The sequence below is a fragment of the Triturus cristatus genome, chromosome 1_2 (assembly GCF_964204655.1).
Source record: "Triturus cristatus chromosome 1_2, aTriCri1.1, whole genome shotgun sequence".
Classification (NCBI taxonomy): Eukaryota; Metazoa; Chordata; class Amphibia; order Caudata; family Salamandridae; genus Triturus; species Triturus cristatus.
In genome coordinates this window covers 226,235,134-226,250,460 of record NC_140580.1, presented here as the reverse complement: position 1 = coordinate 226,250,460, position 15,327 = coordinate 226,235,134, and the positions used below count along the sequence as shown (strand labels likewise).

The 15,327-nt window shown below is 48.3% G+C and overlaps 1 protein-coding gene across 4 annotated transcripts in view; it reads right to left on the bottom strand.

The window, feature by feature from the left end:
• The window catches only part of ZSWIM8 (zinc finger SWIM-type containing 8), a 2,297,361-nt gene that overhangs the window by 1,826,327 nt on the left and 455,707 nt on the right, over nucleotides 1-15,327 (bottom strand). The gene's annotated exons all lie outside the window — the stretch shown is intronic.

Sequence of the window (15,327 nt, the reverse complement as noted above, 5' to 3'; positions counted from 1 at the left end):
TGGTTTCTGACCTTTGTTCTGCCTCTTGCTGTTCGATTCGGAGCTATAAATTGGCTCTTTCTGCTGGTTGCTGACCTTTATTTTGCCTCTTTCTGCTCGTTTCTCACCTTTAGTTTGCCTTTTGCTGTTGTTTTTTTACATCTATCCTGCCTCTTGCTGCTCATTTCTGATCTCTACTCTGCCTCTTGCTGCTCGTTTATGAGCTCTAATCTGTCTCTTGCTGCTCATTTCTGACCTCTACTCAGGTCTCTTGCGGCTCGTTTCTGATCTCTATTTTGCCTCTTGCTGCTTGTTTCTCACCTTTATTTAGCCTCGCTGTGTTCATTGCTGACTTTTAATTTGGCTTCTTTCTGCCCATTTCTTATTCTGCTGCTTACTGCTCGTTTCTCATCATTATCGTGTCTCTTTCTACTCTTTCCTCACCTTTATGCTGCCTTTCTGCTCATTTTGCCTTTTTCTGCCTCTTGCTGCTCATTTCTGACCTTTATTTTGCCCTTCTGCTCATTTCACACCTTCATCATGCCTCTTTCTAACCTTTATTCGGCCTCTTTCTATTCGTTTCAGACCTTTATTTGGCCTCTTTCTGCTCTTCCCTGGACCGTGGGGGGTGCCTCAAGGCCCCATCGGTTCCAGCCGGCTCCTGTAGGATCTGGCATGGCTGCTGCACTGAGGGAGCTGCTAGAAAGGCAGCTCCCTCCATGCAGAAGCTATCCGTTTCAACTCTTTCCCTGCCCGCATGTCTGTGGACAAGAAAAGAGAACACCTCTGCTTAAGGTGGGCGGGAGCACTTTGACTGCTCCCGCCCGCTGGAACCGGAGTATTTGCTTATGCTTTGCAGAAACTGTCACAGTTCCCGCCAAGCATAAGCAAACAGCTCGGTCCTTGGGGTGGGCACCCCAGGTCATAACAAGAGTCAGTCCTGGGGGGTGGTGGTCACCATGTATGGCTCCCTGGAACTGAGAATGGCCCATGAGGGGGGCTGCGCAGCCCTCTCCCATTCTTGGTAAAATGTATTTGGTCCTAGGGAGGTGGTTGGCCCCCATTTTGTGTTATTTTGCCAGGGGAAGGGTGCTGGACCCCGGAGCTTGGGGGCGGGGGGGTGGTCCATGTGGCCCCCAAACTTGTGATTGCCCCAGGAGGTGCTGGTCAAAGGGGTACAACAAGTCTCAGGAGGGGGGCCCCTTTTGCTCCTCTCCGTTTTTTTAAAAATGCCCCTGGGACCCGACCCAACTCAGCCATAGGCACTTTTGAATACAAGCGCAGGAGCCTGTGCTCTTTTTTTTGTTAAACATATTTTTATTGGCATTTAAAGTAATCATATAGGGGCAGTTACAAGCAGTAATAATGTTCAATCTTGTAGTGCAGTATAGTACACCCCACCGGCACTACATGACGGCTCAAAGCCCATTGCACACATTCAGTATCTACCAGGTGCATTCAAGGTGTGACCGCTCAGCCCTCCACAGGGCTTGGTCGCCCCTCTCACTGCTGCCGCTCCTGCCTGCCTTTGCCGCCTCCTGCCTGCAGATTCCTTCGCTCGCTGCCCGCTGCTCCTGGGAATTTCCCGCTGCTCCTGGGAATTTCCCGCTGCCCGCTGCTTCTTGGTCCTCGCCCTCGCCAGCACACCCTGCACATCTACGACGCCAAAACCCTCCACGCACTCAACGCTGGCCGAAACACCGCCTGCTACCGAGCCACCCCGAGACGCACCCACGGACCCTTCACCTGCCTGACCTGCCGCTTCACCGGCCTCCGACCCAACACCGCACCTGCTAAACCGAGCCCCAGCAACAAACACCTGATGTGCATCCTGCTCAACACCCGCTCCGTTCACAGGCATGCCGTCGAACTCTGGAACCTCCTCGACTCGACAGCACCAGACATCGCCTTCCTGACGGAAACCTGGATGAACGCCTCCTCAGCGCCCGACGTCGCCATCGCCGTCCCAGAAGGCTACAAAATCACCAGGAAGGACCACATCAACCAGACAGGAGGAGGCATCGCCATGATCCACAAGAACACCATCCGCATCACGAGCAACTCTGATGACACCTTCACCTCCGCCGAACACCTCCACTTCCAGATACACACCGACCCCAAGACCACGCTCAGAGGCACCCTCGTCTACAGACCACCGGGACCACGCACACAGTTCAGCGAAGACATCACAGACTTCGTCAGCCCGCACGCCATCAATTCCACCGACTACATCCTCCTGGGGGACCTCAACTTCCACCTGGAGGACAACAAGGACCGCAACACCACTGCTCTGATGGACAACCTGGCCAACCTCGGACTCCAGCAACTGGTAACCACCCCCACCCACTACGCCGGCCACACGCTTGACCCAGTCTTCTCATCCAGCAAATACGTCACCTTCAGCCACTCCACCAATCTCCAGTGGACTGACCACAGCTGCGTCCACTTCAGCTTCAGTAAAACGACGACCCACCACCACCCTCAACAAGCCCCCCGCAGGAGCTGGAACAAGATCACCGGCGACCAGCTCACCACCTTCCTCAGCCAGAACCCCCCCACCAGCTCAACGGACCCCAACGAAGCCGCCAACAACCTCACACAGTGGATCACCAACTGCGCAGACGCCCTCGCACCACTGAAGAAGAACCCCCCCAGCAGACGCGGCAGCAAGAAAGCCTCCTGGTTCACCGACGAGCTCATCACCTCCAAGAAGAACTGCCGCTCCCTGGAGAACACCTGGCGCACCAACCAGACCACAGACAACATGACGGCCCTCAAACACGCCACCCGCAAACACCACCAACTGATCCGCGCCACAAAGAAGACAGCCTTCAAGGAACGACTGGACAACAACACCCACAACAGCAAGGAACTCTTCAGCATCGTCAAAGAGCTCTCCAACCCCGACGCTGGAAACAATGACATCACTCCCTCGCAAGACCTCTGCGACTCCCTCGCAGCCTTCTTCCACGACAAGATCGCCAACATTCACAACAGCTTCGGCCCACCAACCACGAACCCCACCACCGAACCGATGCCCCCCACTGCCACCCTCCGCACCTGGACCCCAGTCAACACCGAAGACACAACACGCACAATGAACACCATCCACTCCGGATCCCCTACGGACCCCTGCCCACACCACATCTTCAACACGGCCGACCACATCATTGCACCCCACCTCCGCGACATCATCAACGTCTCCTTCAACACCGCCACCTTCCAGGAGTGCTGGAAACACGCCGAGATCAGTGCCCTGCTGAAGAAACCAACTGCAGACCCTTCCGACCTCAAGAACTACCGCCCCATCTCGCTCCTCCCATTTCCTGCCAAAGTCATCGAGAAGACCGTCAACAGACAGCTAGCGGCCTTCCTCGAGACCAACGGATCCCTCGACCACTCGCAATCCGGCTTCCGAGCCAACGACAGCACGGAGACCGCCCTCATCGCAGCCACAGACGACATCAGATCCCTAATGGACAACGGGGAAACTGCGGCCCTCATCCTCCTGGACCTCTCCGCAGCGTTCGACACTGTCTGCCACCGCACCCTGGTACAGCGCCTGAACAACACCGGCATCCAGGAGAAGGCCCTGGAGTGGATCACCTCATTCCTCGCCGGAAGAACCCAGAGAGTCCGCCTCCACCCATTCCGGTCAGCGGCCACCGAAGTCATCTGCGGCGTTCCACAAGGGTCATCGCTCAGCCCCACCCTCTTCAACGTCTACATGAGCCCCCTCGCAACCATCGCACGTTAACACAACCTCAAGATCATCACCTACGCCGACGACACCCAGCTGATCCTCTCCCTCACCAGCGACCCGGACGCCGCCAGAGCCAGCCTACATGAAGGGATGAAAGACGTCACCGAATGGATGAAGAACAGCCACCTGAAACTGAACTCAGACAAGACGGAGGTCCTCATCCTGGGATCATCACCCTCCGCCTGGGACGACTCCTGGTGGCCCCCCGCCCTGGGAGCCACCCCCAAGCCAACGGACCACGCACGCAACCTAGGCTTCATCCTGGACTCCTCCCTCTCGATGACCAGACAAGTCAATGCCGTCTCGTCTTCATGCTTCAACACCCTGCGCATGCTTCGAAAGATCTTCCGGTGGATCCCCACCGAGACCAGGAAGACGGTCACCCAGGCCCTCGTCACCAGTCGGCTGGACTACGGGAACGCCCTCTACGCCGGCACCGCCGCCAAACTCCAGAAGAAACTCCAAAGGATCCAGAACGCCTCAGCACGACTCAGTCAGTCAGTCAAAATACTCTTTATTCGATTTTTGTTAAAATCATAAAAGGCGTACAACAAACACAAATACAGTATTTAAAAACATCACTTAATCTCATTACAAAAAGGGTTTTCTGCGTAATGATTACATTTCATCGGATTATTGCATGCGAAAGTACAAGTCTATTTACAAAAAGTATTCCTTTAAAAACAAGTTTGAGTTAAAACAGGTCAATCTGGGGTAGTCTTTTCTTCCTAGATCTAAATGCAGTGGTTAGATAGCAAGCAACACTAAACATGGTGTAAGTATCTGCTAACGTTTGGAGGAAGATTAAGGCTGGCCTTATTTGAGTAAAGCCCGCCGCTTTCAAGACAGGGAATAGATATTTCCTCCTTTCACTGCTGTAAAAATCACAAAAAAATATAAAATGGAGGGTATCTTGAATTGAAAAATGATCACATCCGCATGGCGGCCCATCATCAGGTTTTGACCACACCGGAAAATTTCCTAAAGAATAATGGATTAAATTCATCCTGAATTTAGTCAGTAGGAGTCTATGAAGAGGGTTAGTCACAGTTTTTAGGTAGAGTTCCATGGTGGGCGAAGTAGTTAAAACGATATGTGCCCTCACCATGGGTTTCCTCAATTCCAAATCTTCTCTATCCATACGAACCCTCTCCAGAAACATCTGCTTAATCCATCTGACATCCTCCCTCCTGATGTTAGATGGGTCATTAAAAAGTTCCGGTCTCCCTAGCATTAGTAAAGTAGATTTAATAAATTTTAGCCAGGGAATTCTCATGGCGTTATCCCTTGCAATGACGTCCTTGAGGATGGCATGGTTTAGCGTCAGCTCGGGATTCAACCACGTTTTGACCCAAAAAAGGAGGGGAGCTAATTTTAATTTATCAGAGATGTATGCTAAGCCTATTTCCTCATGGATAGAGAAGGTGGGTGTGGAATCTGGGACAGATAAAATATTCCTGATGATACCGTTTTCTACCCTCTGTATTTTTGCCGTCTCTGCATAGCCCCAAATCGCAGATCCATACATAGCGATTGGAACGCACTTACTATTGTATATTTTAATCACAGCCTCCATTGGTTTAGCTCCCAGTCTTTTTGTAAAGGCCAGCAAGGCTGATGAAGATCGTGCTAGGCTAAGACTTTTAGCTTTAACCTGGGAGACCCAGGACCCTCTTTGGTCAAAAAGGACTCCCAGGTAAGGAAAGACTGGGACCCTAGAAAGGATCTCCCCTTTGCAAATAAACGATTTTTTCTGCAACATATTTACTTTACGACCAATAATCATGGTGTGGGACTTGGAGACATTGATTTTCAAGTCTAGATTCTCCATAAAGGAACCAAAACGGTCCAGAAGAATCTGTAGGCTAATCCCTGTTCGTGCTATCAGGACGGCATCGTCCGCGTATAGGAGGGCTGGGATCTGAGCTCCGCCTACACGGGGAGCATCTGCCAATCCTGTTTCTAGGTGTTTCCCCAGACCATTTATATAAATAGTAAAAAGAAGGGGGGCCAGGATACAACCCTGGCGCACCCCTTTTTCAGATTTAAAACTTTCCGTGCACCTTCCGTCCCTGGTGACTCTTATTTTTGCCTTGAGATCTTGATGTAACCTTGCCATAAAAGCCACCAAGGGCTCCTCTATGCCTAGCTCTAGTAGGATAGTCCATAGCTTACTTCTATTCACCAGATCGAAGGCCGAGGAGAGGTCCATGAAGGCCAGGTAAACTGTCCCCTCCCCGGCCACCGTATACCTGGAGACTAGAAGGTGGAGGTTAGAACATTGTTCCAATGTCCCCCTATTCTCACGAAAGCCGTATTGGATATTCGAGAGTCCCCCATTCAGTTCTATATTTTCCCTTAGTTGATTCAAAAGGACTCTACCTAAGATTTTGAAAGTAGAGTCGATGAGGGAAATTGGGCGATAGCACCCGGGGTCCTCCCGATTTCCCTTCTTAAAAATGGGGACTATTATGGATGTTGCCCAAGTTTGAGGTAGGCATCCTTCGGCTGCTGCTCTGAATACTCTGGTCAAAACTTTACTCCAGAGTACTGGGCAATATTTAAAAAAGTCTGCCGGGACACCGTCCGGGCCTGGAGCCTTATTTTTTGTGGTATCCCTAATGGCTTTAAGGACCTGCTCTTCCGTAAATACCACTGTGGCTGCACCATAAGCCACCTCAGTGGTGCTTGGGCAGACTAATGGTTCGCCCCCATAAATCTTGCTAAAATGCTGTACCCATCTCTCATCGGGAATTACACAATCTGTATTCAGGTTGTTCTCCCCTGTAAAAAAGGAGTGGTTGATGATTTCCCAGAACTGTTTACTATTTTTTAAAACATCTACATTGAGAAGATCGGTCCAAGCATTGTTCTTAATTTCATTTTTCCTTGCCCTCGCATTGGCTTTATAGGCCCGTCTTAGATGAGAGATTAGTTCTTTATCCCTTTTCTTGGCCTTAAGAGCCAGTTTCAGTTCTCTATGTGCCCTTGAGCATTTACTATCAAACCATTGTGGGGCTTTGGGGGGTACTTAGATTTAGGTTTTGTAAGATCCCTGACGGTTTGTGCACAGATACAATTAAAAGCTGCGACAACCTGAAGGTTCGAGGCAGTGTGATCTAGACAAGTTTCTATCGGTCCCTCAATTTTGGGAAGTAGGGTTTCCATAAACCGTTCCTCCATGGCCATACCCCATCTAAGTCGTCTGCCTTGATCACTGGGCACCGTCAAGGCGCAAACCCGGGGCTGATCCACCTGCCTGCGCCATAAGTCACTCCAGTGTATTGCAGCTGACAGAGGGTTATGATCACTATGGTGTGAGACCGTAACTTTATAGTCACTTGTCTTTGAAATTAAGCCTACAGACATAAATATGTAATCAATTATCGTCCCCTTAGTTGTACCTTTGTACGTGGGGACCTTCTCATTAATAGCAGTTTTAAATGATTCATATAAATTAAAATTGGCACACAATAAGTCAAGTGACTCCCCCATTTTGGTGTGTTCAAAGTGAGGAATGCAGGCTCCGGCAGGAGAATCTGCATCTAATGATTGACAAGGCAATTGACATTTGTGGCTGTTAAAATCGCCCATTAAAAATATTTCGAAGGGAGTATGTGAATTTTGACTGTATTTATTTATCAAGTTCGCCAAACAATGCACATGTTCGAATTCATTTGGTCCACCCCAGGCATTGTAAAAATTAATTACTAGTATGATACAGCTTGGGGAGACTGTCCATTCTATAGCTAGAATGTTTGGGGAACCTGAATTCAGTAGGTTAAAAGTTCCTACTAGATCTAATGAAAAAAATGTAATAAGCCCCCCTTTTGCTCTCCCCGCGTTACTGGGACTAGCGGGTATTGTAAAACTTAGGAAACCATCTAAGTTAAAGGAAAGTGAAGTGTCCCACGTTTCTTGCAGAGCTATGACCTTATGTTTAGAAATGTATTGGGTCCAAGTAAGGTCTGATCTTTTAGCTCTTATTCCTGCAACGTTCCAGGTCATAAATGTTCAGCACGACTCATCCTGGACATCCCCCGACACAGCCACATCTCCGGAAACCTGAGAGACCTGCACTGGCTCCCCGTCAACAAAAGAATCACGTTCCGACTCCTCACCCACGCACACAAGGCCCTCCACGACCTGGGCCCCAAGTTCCTCAACAGCCGCCTGACCTTCCACAAGCCCACCCGCCAGCTCCGCTCCGCCAGCCTCGCTCTCGCCACCGTCCCCCGCATCCGCAGAGCCACCGCCGGAGGAAGATCCTTCTCCTACCTGGCAGCCAAGACATGGTACTCCCTCCCCATCCACCTCCGGAAAACGCAAGACCATCTCGCCTTCAGGAAGCAACTCAAGACCTGGCTGTTCGAGCAGTAGCGTACCCCCCCCCAAGCGCCTTGAGACCCTCCGGGTGAGCAGTGCGCTATACAAATGCCTATGATTGAAGGCAATACCTCATGTATCATGTACAGTAAGGTTTAAGATTCTTAAGCGCTGCTATATCAATAGGGGTAGGCCTGCCATAGCTGAAGCTCGAAATTGCGCGCATCTGTAAGCAGCTTACAATCTTGTCTCTGCTTGTTTTTTAAAACATTTTTAACCGCAAATTCACCACAAACTTTCTTTGTCACAAAATGCTTTTATGCTGTGGCGGGGTTCCAGGGGAACCCCATGGCTTGGTGGTCACAATATTCCTACCTTTTTACTTTTTTTGTGGGACTCGGCTGAAGCAGAGTCCCAAGTTGGCTGCCAACACTTCCTGGTTGAAATGTTAGCAGCCAATCAGAGCTCTGCATTTCCCTGAACAAGCTCTTATTATTTGCAAAGTCCTAGCGGCCACAGATGTCGCTATCTTGATTTTCTCCAATTTATCAACAATTACTGAACAGATTTACAGCAGGTAACTCAAAGCGTGATCTGCATAACCAAATCTACCTTTCTGCCACATTTGGTGTAATTTCATCCAGTGGTTCGGGCTGCAGGTTCGACAAAAGGTCCTATGGGAATTAACATGGAAAACACACTCCCCCCCCCCCCCTTTTTTTCCAGCACCCACTCGACAGAGTACCCCCAATACTTTCCATGCAGAACAAGATTCACCAGGGCACTTTTTTGGGGAGAATTTTGTTAAGAATCGTCAAACGGCGTCAAAGATCTAGGCAAGTCAAAAAAACGCTTTTTCAATGGCAACATGGACCTAACTATAACTAGTAGGATGGATGGATGGAGATATATATATATATATATATGGAATATGCTACTTACCAGTATGCATCTGTTCTTGGCATGTAGAGCTGCAGATCTATACATTGTGCATAGATCGCCATCTGGTGTTGGGCCCGGATGTTTGCAGTTTGTTTTTCCTCTTAGAAAGTCTTTGGAAGTCACGAGATCGGTGACTCCTCCTTTGGTTCGTATTGCGCATGGGCTTCGGCTCCATCCTCAGATTGTTTTTCGCCAGCAGGGAAAGATGGAGCGTAGTAATAACAGTAAAGAAACCTATGTGTGTTGTATCTAAATAAGATAGACTGGAACGGATACAGGCAGGCGGGTGGGCGTGTATAGATCTGCAGCTCTACATGCCAAGAACAGATGCATACTGGTAAGTAGCATATTCCGTTCGAGGCATATGAGCTGCAGATTATACACTGTGCATAGACTATATAGCAGTACCCAACCCTAGCGGCGACCACCGGCATCCGTTGCAGTTGTTTGGAACAGTGTTTTTAGTAAAGCCTGGCCCACACTAGCTTGTTGCTTGGTTTGCACATCTACACAGTAAAGTTTTGTGAAAGTGTGCGGTGTTGACCATGTCGCTGCTTTGCAGATGTCATCTAGTGGTATGTTTCCTAGAAAAGCCATAGAACCCCTATCTTCCTTGTAGAGTGGGCTTTAGGGGGAACAGATAGCGTTAGTTTTGCTTTGTGGTAGCAAATCTGTATGCATTTTACAATCCACCTAGCTATCCCTGATTTAGAAATAGGGTTGCCTTTATGTGGTGGAGAGAAAGAGACAAATAGTTGTTTGGTTTTTCTGAAAGGTTGTGTTCTTTGGATGTAGTAAAGTAAGGCCCTTTTAACGTCCAGTGTGTGTAAAGCCCTTTCCACAACGGTTTGAGGTTGTGAGAAAAAGACTGGTTATTCTACCGACTGGTTTAGATGGAAGGGAGAAATGACTTTGGGTAGAAATTTTGGGTTGGTGCGGAGTACAACCTTGTTCTGATGCATTTGGAGAAAAGGTTCCTGTATAGTGAGTGCTTGTATTTCACTAACCCTTCTAAGGGAAGTGATGGCCACTAGAAATGCTGTTTTCCATGTGAGAAATTGCAGCTCACATTTATGTAATGGTTCAAAAGGGGGTCCCATTAGCCTTGTGAGAACTATATTCAAGTTCCAGACAGGTGAGGGTGGTACTCTGGGTGGAATTACTCTTTTGAGGCCTTCCATAAAGGCCTTGATGGCAGGCACCCTGAAAAGTGATAGGTGCTGCCTGTTTTGTAAGTAAGCAGCAATTGCTGCGAGGTGTAACCGGATGGATGTATATGCTAGGTTACACCTTTGTAGATGGAGCAAGTAACATATGATGTGCTGTATGGACACATTAGAGGGTTGATTGTGGTGTTGTGGCAGTAAACAACAAATCTTTTCCACTTTGCAGCATAGCATGCCCTAGTAGTAGGGCGTCTAGCTTCCCCGATTATATTCATGCAATCAGGGGGAAGGTTAAGGTATCCGAATTCTAGGACCTCAGGAGCCAGATCGCAAGGTTGAGCTGAGCTGGGTCCGGGTGCCTGATCTCTCCATGGTTCTGGGTTTGGAGGCATGGTGAGAGGTGCAGCTTTTGGTGTGGTACTACCGAGAGTTCCAGCAGTGTGTTGTACCACGGTTGTCTGGCCCATGTTGGAGCTACTGGGATCAGTGTTAGGGAATGCTGTTGTAGCTTTCGCACCACTAATGGAATTAGTGGGAGAGGTGGAAAAGCGTATGCAAATTTGTTTGACCAGTTCATCCATATCGCATTGCCTTTGGACAATGGGTGTGGATATCTGGTGGCGAAGCTTGGGCAATTTTTGTTTTCATGGGTGGCGAATAGGTCTATGTGTGGATGCCCCCACTTCTGAAAGAACGGGTGAAGAACCTGTGGGTGAAGTTCCCATTCGTGAATCTGTTGCGTTTGTCTGCTGAGCAGATCTGCCACGGTGTTTTGGACTCCTGGGACGTGTTGGGCCAGGAGAAAGATTTTCTGTGGAATTGCCCATCTCCATATGCTCTGTGCTAATTGAGAGAGCTGTGGAGTGTGTGTGCCCCCCTGGGTCTTTAAAAACCTCTGGTGCATGTTTGATTACTCCTTTTAACATAGGTAGAATGGCAGTAGACCTATGTGCATTATCGAAGGTGTCTAGGAGAAAATCTTCCTCCACTGGGTCAGTATGTAACTCCACCCCGTGATAATGTGCCGCCCACTGTAGTAGGTGGTGAAAGCCTAACGGTGGGGATGGCCTAGATGGGTAAAGGTCATCCTGTGGGACATCTGGGATGTCCGGATTGTTATAGTCATTCCATGGGTCTGGAGATCTAGTAGGGGTGGGGTCTTGTGGCACATCTGCTGGATCATAGTAAGGGTCCCCTAGATCATCTTGGTCTGGAGACAGGGTTGGAGAGCGATGAGGCAGGGGTGGAGAAGGTGTAGGTGGGGAGGGTGGAGGAGGTGGAGGAGGTGGGGAAGGCACTCTGAAAGGGGAGATAGCAGTGTCCTTCCTCTTTGGAGGTGGAGCTGGTTTGCCCAAGTGTCTCTTTTTTGTGTCAAATGTCCAGTTTTTGGATCCTTGGTAAGTGTCTTTTGCAGAGGATCCGGTGTGAAAAGTTCTTGCGACACTGGTTGTTCGGTCGGCGCCGAGGTTTTCGGGGCCGACGGCTTTTTGGCTTGTCTAAGCCGTGCTTCTTCGGGACCTCCGAATTTTTGTTCGGTGCCGAAAGAGGCTTCGGCACGGGAGTGTCGGTGCCGAGGGCCTTATGATGTTTGGTCGGCATCGAGAGGGCAGGTTTCGACACCGAGGGCTTTGGTGCTGGGCTCGGTGTGGAGGTGGAGGCCGATTTTTCTTCGGTGCCGAAGGGTGTCTTTCGGTACCGCTGGTAGGCTGGCTCGAGCCCGAGCTGCCGGAAGGCTTAACAGGCTTCTTTACCGGGCCCGAAGGTGGGGTGTGAGAAGCAGTACCCTTGGTCTTGCCTAGGCGCGAAGGCGTGACCAAAGCCTTTTTAGGTATCGGCGTGGGTGTGGGAGGGGGTATAGTACTCACGACCCTCTGCGCTGGGGTGATGTCCTCCACATCTGAGTCGTCGGCCTCGGAAGCACTGACGAAGTCGTCTTCCTCTTCTTCGATGGTCTGCTGTCCCGGAGCTTCGACGTCGTCCCCGAAGATGTCGACTGGAGCGGAGGTCGAGGAGTGCGCCATGTTGCGTCTGGCCCTTCGATCTCGAATAGTCTTTTTAGATCTAAAAGACTTGCAGGTGGGACAGTCTCGGGCCTCGTGTTCAGGGGAGAGGCAGAGGCTGCACACCTCATGAAGATCGGTGTGGGGGAATTTGGACCCACATCGAGGGTACTTCTTGAAGGGAGTTCTTTCCATCAGCCGAGACCGGAGCCGGAATAGGCCCGAAGGCCGCCGTCGATGAATGGAATCGAATAAGTGCCGAAGAGAAGGTGATTAAGATGATTTATTATCTGAAGGATCTCGATGAGCGAGGATTTTTGCGTCGATCGCTGAACTGGAAAAGTTCGGAACCGGAGCGGGAAGTATTACATCCGAGCCCGATGGCGGAAAAAAACAATCTGAGGATGGAGCCGAAGCCCATGCGCAATACGAACCAAAGGAGGAGTCACCGACCTCGTGACTTCCAAAGACTTTCCAAGAGGAAAAACAAACTGCAAACATCCGGGCCCAACACCAGATGGCGATCTATGCTCAGTGTATAATCTGCAGCTCATATGCCTCGAAAATATATATATATATATATATATATATATATATATTACCTACTGGCGGTCGCCAGTAGGTAGTTATAGTTAGGACCCCTTTTCCATAGGAAATCCGCAACATTCTATTTTGAATAACTTTGGCGCCGGTCGACGAATCCTCGCGAATTTCTCAAAATAGGTGGGGCGCTACGCTCCGCTCCTACCCTGAAAGTCTCGGGGGGATTCGTCAAGCGGGGGCTGAGATAAAAGGGGGGTCCCAAAACGCGTTTTTCCCATGCATTTTTCCATAGGACCTTTAGACAGGGCTACAGCCCGAACGGCTGAACAGAATTACTAGAAATTTGGCAGAGAGGTAGTCCTCTGGTCAAGGAAGTGCCTTTTGTAGGTTTGGTGTAAATCTGTTCAGTAGATTCTGAGAAAATAGCCTTTAAATCAATATATATATCTGAGCCAGCTTACGGTACGCTTACCGTACGCGTACGGTGGCGTGCGCGAGCGCGATTCTGATTGGCTCTTAGATCTTAGTAAACATTCGAAACAGCCGAAACCAGGAAGCGGCGGCCGCCATTTTCTCTCTCGCACTGAGAGCTAGGTTGTTAAATAAAACCAATAAACATATAAAGGGGCTGTTTAGACAGCTCCCACACACATAGCCATGTTGAGGGAGTCCCCAAAGACCCCCCAAGGCCAAAAATGCATTTTTTTTTTTCCGCGAATTTCGCCGATTACGCTTACCGTACGCGTACGGTAAAAAATGTAAAAAAAAAAAACACTATCCACACTCTCCCCACCCCCTGTGCTTTTGGTGGCCGCAGGCCACCAAATATCCAGGGCTTATTGGAGGTGTGAAAAACCACAATATTTTAAACAAAAATAATAAAAGAAAAAATTAACAACACTCTCTCCACCCCGTGTGCAAATGGTGCCCGAAGGGCACCATTTGTTCATGGCTTATAAAAATTACGAAAAATTAAAATATTACCTTTCAAAACGAAGTGCATCATATGTCCTCCATGTGCGCACGGTGCGCGAAGCGCATCGTGCGTACATGGCCCATCTAGCGTAACGTGGGCACGCGGTGCGCGTAGCGCACCGCATGCCCACCGTGCGTGCACGGCACTAACTGCGTAAAGTGGGCGCGCGGTGCGCGAAGCGCACTGCGTGCTTACTGTGCGCGCACGGTGCGCGAAGCGCACCGTGCGCGCACGGAACGAACTGCGTTAAGTGGGCGCGCACGCCACGAATGGCGCAAAGTAACTTAGCATTTAAAAAAACGTACAAATTCACTGAAAAAACCATAGGTTTCACACACGTTATAGTTAGGAATTAGCATTTAAAAAACCTTGCAAATTCACTGAAAAAACCATAGGTTTCACACATGTTATAGTTAGCGGAAATTTTACTGATAAAAAACCAGTGAAATTCCCCCGTTATAGTTAGTGTAGGCAACTATAACTCACGCGACCGCAATCTTCTGCTGATGACATATGTGTCTTTATGAAAAAAAAATATTTGAAATATATGTATAGCTAAAAACGTATGGAAGAAGACATGGGCAAATAAGTGTCTAAATACAGTATTAGCATCAGCAGAGGATTGCGGTCGCGTGAGTTATAGTTGCCTACACTAACTATAACGGGGGAATTTCACTGGTTTTTTATCAGTAAAATTTCCGCTAACTATAACATGTGTGAAACCTATGGTTTTTTCAGTGTATATATATATATATATATATATATATATATATATATATATATATATATATATATATATATATATATATATTCACTTAAAAAACCATAGGTTTCACACATGTTATAGTTAGCTGGACATTTCACTCATAAAAAACCAATGAAATTCCCCCGTTATAGTTACTGCAGGCAACTATAACTCACGCGACCGCAATCCTCTGCTGATGCTAATACTGTATTTAGACACTTATTTACCCATGTCTTCTTCCATTAATCTTTAGCTATACATATATTACAAATATTTATTTTTCAGAAAGACACATATGTCATCAGTGATGTAATATCTGACGTCATCAGCAGAGGATTGCGGTCGCGTGAGTTATAGTTGCCTGCAGTAACTATAACGGGGGAATTTCATTGGTTTTTTATGAGTGAAATGTCCAGCTAACTATAACATGTGTGAAACCTATGGTTTTTTAAGTGAATTTGCAAGGTTTTTTAAATGCTAATTCCTAACTATAACGTGTGTGAAACCTATGGTTTTTTCAGTGAATTTGTACGTTTTTTTAAATGCTAATTTATTTATGTATTTTTTTTATATATTTATTTTACAATAAACTACGTATTAAAAATTATTATATTTTTTTTGGGGGGTTTTCACCCTGCGAATTATTTATTTTTTTTTGTAAAATTATTTTTATTTTTTTTTGTTTTTCAGGGTGCGCGCACTGTGCGCGCACCCCCGCGATTTAAAAAAAAAAAAAAATGTTTTGCCTTCGGGGTCCTTCAGGGACCCCCTGACAAAGGCTAGGGGGTCAGGAACTCTCTACCCTGCCCCCTTTTCACGTTCGCCACCTTGCTTTTTCACTCTCGCACTGAAAACAAACAAAATGGCGGCCGACACTTCCTGATTTC